The sequence below is a fragment of the Anastrepha obliqua genome, chromosome 2, assembly GCF_027943255.1.
Source record: "Anastrepha obliqua isolate idAnaObli1 chromosome 2, idAnaObli1_1.0, whole genome shotgun sequence".
NCBI classification, from domain to species: Eukaryota; Metazoa; Arthropoda; class Insecta; order Diptera; family Tephritidae; genus Anastrepha; species Anastrepha obliqua.
The window spans coordinates 85736321-85746529 of NC_072893.1; the positions used below are offsets into that span (position 1 = coordinate 85736321).

The following is a 10209-nucleotide window of genomic DNA, read 5'->3' on the forward strand; positions in this document are numbered from 1 at the left end:
TTGACCGGTGTGTTAGTAGTCGTGGTATCGCCCAGGAGCTAAAGATCGGCCATAACACAGTTTTAAACCATTTGCGCAAAAAGTTAACGCAAAAATAATGGATTTCTTTTTTCCCAAACAAATATTTTGAAATTATCTCTTGAACTTTACCTCCCATAGTTTTTTGTTTTCTATTTTCCATTTAAACGAAAATTAGATGAAATAATGTTATCCTTCAAGCGTACGTCCCTATTTAAAAGCCCTTTATATATGACTAGCAAACCCGGCCCCCTTCGCTGGGCACACTAAAATAGAATAGATATGGTTTAGAACAGAAAAGATATGGTTTTCATATTATTTATTTCTTTATTCTTTATTCAAGCGCTTTGGCATAAACAATATTTTTTGTTTTTCTATTTGTTTTTGAGTAAATATAAAATATAAATTGAAAATGAGGAAAAAAGAAGATTGTTTTTAAATTTCAAATCAACGCATATGAATAACTAAGAAACAATCGTCCTTTTTCCTGATCATCCATGAATTTTTCGTTTCAATTTATATGTTTTATTAAGCATTGGAGCTTTTTTAACCATTATCCATTTATATTTTTCAAAAAAAAAAACGAAAAAAAAATTTTTTTCCACGAACGCATAATTTCATTCGGATTTCACATTAAATTCTCAAATTTCGTAAGAAATTATTCACTGTTCCAAAATCCACTCCAAAAAAATTCACAAACAATTTTTACATGTTGCACTTACGTTTTTTCCTTATGGCATCCAAATCAGAAAGAAATATTGACACATTGTAACTCACACTGTCAATTTGACAGTTCAGTTCCGCCCCAAGCGTTAAAAAAGTAAGCGACATTATGTCTGGTTCAAAAGAACGCTGTACCCGTTGCCAGTGCTCCGAATTACAACCAAACTTTACGAAACCCATTTTCAATACTTACTTAACAATGTGTGTAAGTTTGGTTTAATTCGGTTCAAAGACACGGCGGGTCCACGTTTTGGCATATATTTCGAGACCCTAGTCATCAATAGGTATGAAAATTACCCCGTATTAAAGCACTTATCAACAGCTTTCATTTGATATCCATATTGTACAAACACATTCTAGGGTCCACGTTTTGGTCTCTATCTCGAGACCCTAGTCACGGAGCGGATGGAAATACTCTGAACTAAAGCATTCACCAGCAGCTTCCATTTGATACCCATATTGTATAAACACATCCGAAGGTTACCCGGGTCCACGTTTTGGCCTATATCTCGAGACCCTATCTACCAATACGTATCCAAACTATACGGAAACCATCTTCAATACCCCCTTAACAATGTGTGTAAGTTTGGTTTAATTCGGTTCAAAGACACGGCGGGTCCACGTTTTGGCATATATTTCGAGACCCTAGTCATCAATAGGTATGAAAATTACCCCGTATTAAAGCACTTATCAACAGCTTTCATTTGATACCCATATTGTACATACACAACCAAAGGTTACCCGGGTCCACGTTTTCACCTATATCTCGAGACCCCAGTCACGGAGCGGCATGAAAAATACTCTGTACTAAAGCATTCACCAACAGCTTCAATTTGATATCCATATTGTACAAACACATTCTAGGGTCCACGTTTTGGTCTCTATCTCGAGACCCTAGTCACGGAGTGGCATGAAAAATACTCTGGACTAAAGAATTCACTAACAGCTTCCATTTGATACCCATATTGTACATACACATCCGAAGGTTACCCGGGTCCACGTTTTGACCTATATCTCGAGCCCTATTTCCAAAATAAAATATAATCCATGTTACTCGTGGATGATGTAGCTTTCGAATGGTGAAAGAATTTTTAAAATCGGTCCAGTAGTTTTTGAGCCTATTCATTACAACCAAACAAACAAAGTTTTCCTCTTTATAATATTAGTGTAGATAAATATATGGATATGTCGATAGGCAGGCACATGCGTACATACCTATATATGTATGTATTTGCGCAAAATTTGAGCATATGTTGCTAATTCAGAATCGACTTTTGCTTATCAAATATTTATTATTTACCCCATTTGATCAGGGGTGGATTTTTATCACACAGATAAATAAACGTACGCAGTGTGAATCGGTTTATTTCAGTGAAAATATGTTTGCTTGCGTTCGTTGCAGTTAGCATTAGATGATTCAAACCGAAATGTACTCGTATCTGGTTATCTAGGGACTATTGTTCGGCATTATTGAAATTTATTGCTTAAAGCTTAAAAACACTGCTATGCAGCAACTGTTCTGCTATACAATATTAGTCATATAACATTTCATTCATTCATTTATTCTATAAATTCAGTCTCATTGGTTAATGCTTTTGTGTTGCCCTGATGCCGGGTTGTTTGCACTTAATTGTGAATGCCCTACTGTGAAGTTTTGAGATACCAAATTCTATTCAAGTATGAACTATTGTGCTTCTACTTCAGTTTGCTGTTTTTCTCTCAATATCAGTCTTCACCTTTACATACATATGTATGTAAGTTTGTGTGTGCAATCAACATCCTCCAACAGGCGCTTTGAGGAAATCTACACTGGCGTAACAAAATCATCAATGATGCACAGGGACCGCATATCACTCAGCGACGACAATACGAATTACTCTTTTTTTATTCTTCATACCTACTGCATTCGCCCCACTCAAATGTGGAAAATAGAACGTGGAGTAAATTGGAAAGTATGCAGCAGCCACTCTCTGCTGCACGAGCACTTAGTAAGAGTTCTTGTCGACAAACACCGGGAAGCCATAAAGCACACGCCCTAAATTCACACAAAAGGTCCTGGTAGTAATTTGACGTTGAGTAGCAGCAGCAACTTACAGAATACAATGCGAAAGAGCGAATTTAACAGATACACAAAAGCAGACAATTGCGAAGGTGGACAAACAAGTCAGGAGGGATGATGACGATGAGTCAAGAGAGAAGTAAAACACCGGAATGCCGGTAAATACAAGCAAATGTATATACTTTATATGCGAATACGCTAAAGTGGAGCAAAGAATAAAGCTGAAGAGGAAATTTTAAGAATGGTAAATTATAAGAAAATTTTATAAATACATTAAAATTATATCTGTGTTTTATACGAGCGGCTACACTGGCCGCCTTAGGTACTTAGCGATGACTCATCATCTCTTAGACTTTAAGAGAAAGTATGGATATTAAAGATTTTTTATTTTGTTTATAAAATATTAAACTCACTAAGCGCGCAGAAACCGAAAATTCGTTCCACCGACACTCCATTATAGAGGTTGTTTTTTAGCTGCATGAGAAATGTCGATATCGATACCTATGGTTGGACAGGCGCGAATGGCGAACTGTGTTGAGATTTTTGTTATGTTCATGAATCGGTTAACGCCAAAACAACGCTTTCAAAATGTAGAAATTTATTAAAAAAAAAGTATTTTCGCGAAGTTAATAGAGCACTAGCGGCATCATAGGTTCTTATTTCTTTCGAAATGAGGAGGGAGCTGGCGTTACGGTGAATGGCGAGCGCAATCGAGTCATGCTGACTTAATTTTTTTTTCCAAAATTGATCAACTAAACATAGACGACATTTGGTTCCAGATAGATAGCGCAACATACAGTGCGCTTAAAAATCTATTTATTGGACCGATTGAAAAAACCATGGAACTCGTAGCCGGGATGGACATATGCCGGATGTCATATTCGAAAAATAAATGCTATGGAAAATTATAATAAAAAAAACATTACCACAATATTTCTGTTTTGTGTAATTAAGTTCCCAAGCTGTTAAAAAACCACCCAATACAACCGTACGACCTGGATGTATGTCCGGCCAATGCCGCCACTTCAGCATTTATGGGGAACCGTTATGATGTCACAACAACCACAACAACAACAATGGTAGTGATCGGATAAAATGCAGAAGAAAATTTATGTCAAATATCCGAAAAAATTCAGGTTAGCAAAAAACGCATAGGAAAAATTTCTTTTACGGTAGAAGAAATCTCCAGAGTTGGGGAAAATAATAATAAAATAGCAGACAAACCGCCTAAGATATTCAAAGTAGAAAAAGCGGCATCTAAACCAAAGCGATCATATTCTGGGATAGCGAAAGTATATATAAATCGTTTATCTGTCCAAGAGGCCTACTATGAATGGTCAAATTATGTTAATTTAATCGCTCAAGCACGTAAAGCAGTCGTGCAGATGAAATGTGACAAATTTTGCCAGACAATGCATGTGGCTGTTCACACATCCCGAACTGGAAAGCAAGATTTAAAAACAGACCTTTTTGAGAAATTGCTAGCCCAGTATATATTTCAGGTCTGGCACACATCAACTCTTTAAATGTTTCCAAATTAATGAATGAAAGGCCAAAATAACGAATTTTTCTAATTTTTAACATTTTTATAATACAGGGTGGTCCATATAGTGTTAGGAATTTGCGCGAATTACAGATATTTCAGAAATTTTGTGGCTTTTCGCTTGAAAAAATCATTATCGGCAAATGGTGATAAAGCAGCGATTTCGACGATTTTTTTTTCGGCGCGTTTAAAAATAAACGTTTCGCTAACCATGTAAGGACGATTCAGGAGATGAAATATAAAATGAAACTACCATTGGAAAGATAATTGTCCAAAATTGCAAAAATTTACTGCAAAATGGCTTCATGAAATGGAATAGTGTAAAGTACGCATCGATATTTGTCGATGTACGAGATTTAAAGGGTTTTCAAATAACAGGAATAACGATTTTTTATGGCCAGAATTCGATGGTATCGATCTGGACAACGTTTATTTTCAACAAGACGGCGCTGCGTGCCACACAAGCAACGAAACCATTGATCTTTTACGGGAAAAGTTTCCGGACGGTGTTGTCTCTCTCGAAGAGGTGTTCACAATTGGCCACCAAAATCTTGTGATTTAACACCTTGTCACTTTTTTTCTTTGGAGCCACGTGAAAGAAAAGGTCTACGCCAACAGCCCAGTGTCGATTCAAGAACTCAAAAATGGAATTCGTGAGGCTGTCGAGGGCATAGGGCAGCCACTCTGCAATTCAGTTGTGGAAAATTTCATGAAAAGGATATTGTCCTGTAAGCGTGGTCGTGGAGGTCATTTGCCTGATGTTATTTTCCACTATTAACGACATACCTTCCTCTTTATAATGAAATAAACATCCGATCATATATATTAAAAAATAGCATTTTTGTTTGAATATCAAAATAACACCTCTTATTGGAAAACCCTTTAGTTTGGCAAGCGAAGAAATACAACTTAAGTTAGTATTTTCAACTTAATTTTTCGATTTTAACAATTTCTAGAACATTTCGGTACGCTTCACAAGAGCTTTAACAAATTATGTCTTAAATAAGTTTATCATAAAAAACATATTTTTCCCATTCTCAGAAGACCGATGTATGTTAATCCATGTACGAATTTAGGATATTGCTTGTACTATATCGTCCCAAGCCCAATGAATTGCTTTGGTTGGGTCTTCCAAGTTTTTTATCTGGCCCTCAGAAAGTATTTGGCTGACGTTGGATTTGAATTTATCCAGTTTTTTTTTCGGTAGAAGTACACGACAATCAGTACATGATCTAAATCAAAATTCGTTTAAATATTGTAAAACTACACTTTTTAAATAAAAAAAGGATTTACTCTGTTTGCGTAGAAACGTCAGCCAAAAGATGGGCCGTCTCGGGCTCATTCCAGTAATGCAAAATTTCCACAGGCATCGGAAGAGCATCACTAGACAACTTCGCCCTCTTCAGATCTGGCACGATCTCGAAATACTTTGCCGAAAAGTGATGCACGCAAACTGTTTCGCCCGGTTTCAATGCAGTGCTGCATGCTTTTACCCAATATTTTCTTTTAATTTTATCTTTTGGGACATGAACAAACTTAACGCTTTCTTTTGTTCACGTTTTGTGGCACAACAAAAACAACTTTTTTCGCAAAAATTTTCGTTTCTACTCAGAAGCACTTTTCCCCTAGATTTTGCTTTGAAATATGTAAAAAGTAGATTTTCTAAAAGAAAAAAATTTTTCTTACATTTTCATTTCAATAATTTTAATATTGCTTCTAATGTGTCAAAGAAAAAATCACTCATTAACACGGGTCTTATTATCTTTCGCCATCGCTATACTACAATAAAAAATACTTTTAAATAAATTGATAATCTATTGATTATCTTTCTATCAATTAGTGCTACTCGTAGGACCATATTGTAAGTTGTGCCTTTATTCCATGAGGATTTATAATTTGTTTTTTCTTTTTTTATAAGAAATCAGTACCTGCATGTATATTTATTGGATTGATTCCAGTTGATTAAAATATGTTTGCTATCAAATTAACAAACACACAAATAAGTTGTAAGCTTGTGCGTGCCGTTGGAGTTGTGACTGAGCCTGTAATAGTCAATTGTCACTGCAATTGGAGCGTCGATAAAAACAACTGTGCAAGACTAATTAAAAGAAAATCGACGCACTGAGAAGACAATATGGAAAAGCATATTGGAAAACAAGAAATCAACGCAAAAGTAATGTAATGAAAAACAGGTTCAACACACAATCACCAGCAAATAAAACAAGAAACCGCAAAGTGCAAATTGATTACAAACTATTAAAAAAAAAACACCTCAGGTAGGTAAACAGAATGCAGTTAGACAACTGAATATGACAGCTCGGCGCGCACTGGAACCAACCGTAGATCAAGTTGTCACATCTCGCCGTATACAAACATACATACATTCCATCAATAGCGCCAATTTATAGGAGGCGAAGCACTTTTCAGACTTCAATTGACAAACAATTACAACTTAAATAGCTTTTAAGAAACAGTTGCACTCATTTCTTTTTATCCCCTTTTATGCATGTGAAAAATATTGTAAATATTGCTTGTAAGTAAAACTCCGTTTGGTTGGGAGTCATTTGGATAACATATTTTCTACAGTAAGCCCTTTTTCAACATACAGAATTCCAGATAATCTAGGTGGCAACGCTTTAAACAACTAGCCAAACAAGCAGAAGCCAGTCGGAATTGCTAATCCACCACCAATGCCAAGGTGAGGAAGCCGGTTGAAAAATGCAAACTGGCATACAAACGTATGTATGTATTGAGCTGTTGGCAAAATTAAACCAAAAACAAAAGTAAAACAAAAAATCAACAAGCCGACTCGGAAAGAAAATCAGAAGAGAATATGCGACTTATGAGCATACATAAATACATATGTACGTATGAGTGCGGTGAATGCGGTGGTTGCAGGGGTAATTCACTGCAAATGTTTTTGTGAGCGACCAATAACAATATTTGCGATCACACACAAGTAGAGTTAAAAAGAGGATTGCAGCCACAGACAAACATTTAATTTTTTTGTCAAATACTTTGGAATATCTGCGTTAACTGCAGAGCAGTGCAAATTATTCATACATTTTTATATCTCTTCTTCTTTAAAAAATTACTTATTTTAATTAACTTTCGGTTTTTCTACAACTATAACTTACACTTTTCAGTCTGATTTGCTCGCGATGTACTTTGTTGTTTCTTTTGTTGCAAACGTTTGTTTTGCACTTTCCGATACCTTTTTGTACGCCGGCTGAATCCTTTTTCGTAGTTTGTATTACACACACACGAAGTGTTAAATTGTTATTTGGATTTGAGTTTGTTTACTGCACTTTTTTCCAATTACTATAGTTTTATTTTATATACTTGGATAACTATTTTGCACTAAAACAAATAACACAAGACACAGAAAATATCTGATTATACCCTTCTCATTCTATACCTTTTACACACGTTTTACCTTTACCCCCTTGTTTATATGTACGCATTTGCGCAGAAATGTTTCTACGCTATTGAAACAAATTTCAGGACAAAGGTGCCAAAAATAACTAATACTTTTACGAGTATTCACATGTTACACCGAATATTGGTTTAAAAAAAAGAAACAAACAAAACAAAAATTCAAACGAACCAATTCCAGTTATTCTTTAAAATGTTTAAATTATAATTATGAAAACAAAATTTAATCAACTTGTCGCAGTTCGAAATCGTAATTAAAATACAAAATATCCTTTATGAAAAACTTCCGTCTGTGAACTGGGCGACATGGGAGTTAAAAAGGGCGGTTTCGTTATTCGTGCAACGTCAAACACCGGCAAATGGCAGCATCACTGCATCCATCTGTGCATAGACAAATACACACTCCCACTCGTTACAACACCTTTATATTTACATATAAGCACACAAAGGATACAAGGCGTACTTGACAATTTTCAATAGATTGAAGTAAATCAAAAATTGTTAAGAATAACACAACAACCCTTCACATGTGGAAAATCTAAAGCTAATTGAATTGAATTCAAACTGAAATTGGTTCAATTTACATAAAAAAAAATTCGATTAAAAATTATTTACATGGGTTTATTTAACACAAGTTTGCTGCAAGCCGACTTTATTTATTAAACCGTATAAATAATTCTATAATTTTCACCACAACCGTTCACAACGCGTTGCTAGCTCGAATGAATTGTTCGTTCGTTGACGGCTCGAAGGAAAGCCGTTGAAGCTCTACAGTGCTGCCATTCACAAAAAACCTCATTGCTTGTAGTCACTGGTTGCGAACATGTCTGATGTTCGTTGCTGACAAAGGTTGCCAAGTATGTGGTTTTCATTTGGAACTTCAAAGAAATTATACTGTGAAAGTTCAAAATTTGAGCAATGGTTTGATAGGTAATTTTACTTACTGGCACTAATCACACTGTGTGACCAAAAAAAAATGAAATATACTTTTATGGAGACCTAGCACAACTTGTGGCTGTAGAAAAACTAAAAAAAATGGTATAGGAGAAATTTCCAATACACCCCCAAAATCTCGTTTTATGGCCATAAAACCGTTTTTCAGTAGGTTGATGTGAAGAATCACTCCTAACTTCGCCAATTTCCATCCGATTTCGAATTTGTTTTTTTAGTTCGAAAGAACAAAAACAAGTCTTTTTGACAGTATGTTGACTATTTTTTTGAAATGACAACTGACGAGACTGTAGGCGGAAGTATTTGGAATTTTTTTATTTTTTCTCTATTTTTTCAACTTTGACATAATTTTTACGATATTATCCGATATTGAGGATTTTTTTTAGTACACTACTGTTATAGTAAATTTAATTTTGTGTGGAATGAGCTATATTTGACTGTAATTGAATTAAAATTAATAGAGTTGTGTGAGTTTTAAGATTTTATTTTTTTTTTTTACTAATTTGGTATGTAGGTATAACTTACGCTAAATGGGAATAAGGACGTGTTTTGATGCATTATTATAGATACGTAATATTTATTGGAGTATATATGTACTGTACTGCATACAACAGGAATGGTTAAAACTTACGAAAATATCTGACATATTATCACACATTTTTTTTCCAATAGAAATATGAAAAAGCTCCCAAGTGTACCAAAGTTCACACTGTACATTGATTAACAAAAGAAGTTTGTTATTATAATTTAACCTTATTAAAACGTCAAAGTTTTATTGTTTGTTTCATTGAAATTCAAGAGATATAAATCAAAACGTTGCCAGAAAAGTCGAATTTCTCAATATTCTCCGATGATGTGGCATCATCAGTCTTATCATAAACCAGATGATTGTTATTTTTATAAAACGGACGTAAACGGTCATCATTATAAAGCTCGAAAGCACATAAAGTATGCTGATGTTGCAACTGTTAAGAACCCCGTAGTCTTGGACGATATGATTAACTCAACTGCAGGTCATGAACTGAAGGAAGTTCAACTCATTGCTGATGATGATCAAACTGATAACAATAAACCTGATGATGAAGAGTACTTCCCGTCTGGTTCTAAGTCTTCAGAACGACAGATTGTTTCAAATTCAGATTTTCAGGATCTTTCTCGTGATTTACTTCTATCGGGAAGGCAATCTGAAACGCTCGCTTCTCGATTTAAACAATGGAATTTAGTTGATGACGACTTTAGATGAATGATGATGATCGAATTTCTTACAGAGAAGTATTTAAAACTGATGTAGAGAATAACAAATGTACCGTACCATACTAAACTCCAAAGGGCCGTTTCCAATGCATTTTTAAGTTTGGAACCAGTTCCGTTGTGTACTGCACCGTACCATACCGTACAATGCTGCACTGCACAATACTCCAATAAATATTATGTGTTTATAATGACACTTGTTATCATTTTCATGCTTCGATGCCTACAT

At 34.9% G+C, this 10209-nt stretch overlaps 1 protein-coding gene across 4 annotated transcripts in view; it reads right to left on the bottom strand.

The window, feature by feature from the left end:
- LOC129237110 (protein singed) overlaps positions 1–8493 on the bottom strand; it is a 110540-nt gene extending 102047 nt beyond the window's left edge. For 3 of the 4 annotated variants that reach the window (XR_008581742.1, XR_008581743.1, XM_054871541.1), the window contains exons 1-2: positions 8394–8493; positions 7481–7703 (exon numbers count right to left, since the gene is read on the bottom strand). The gene's annotated coding sequence lies outside the window, so the exon portion shown is untranslated. Of the gene's footprint in view, positions 1–6271; positions 6582–7480; positions 7704–8393 lie in introns of those variants that run through there. The other variant, XM_054871542.1, reaches the window with a different exon arrangement.
- Between the last annotated feature and the right edge of the window lie 1716 nt (positions 8494–10209).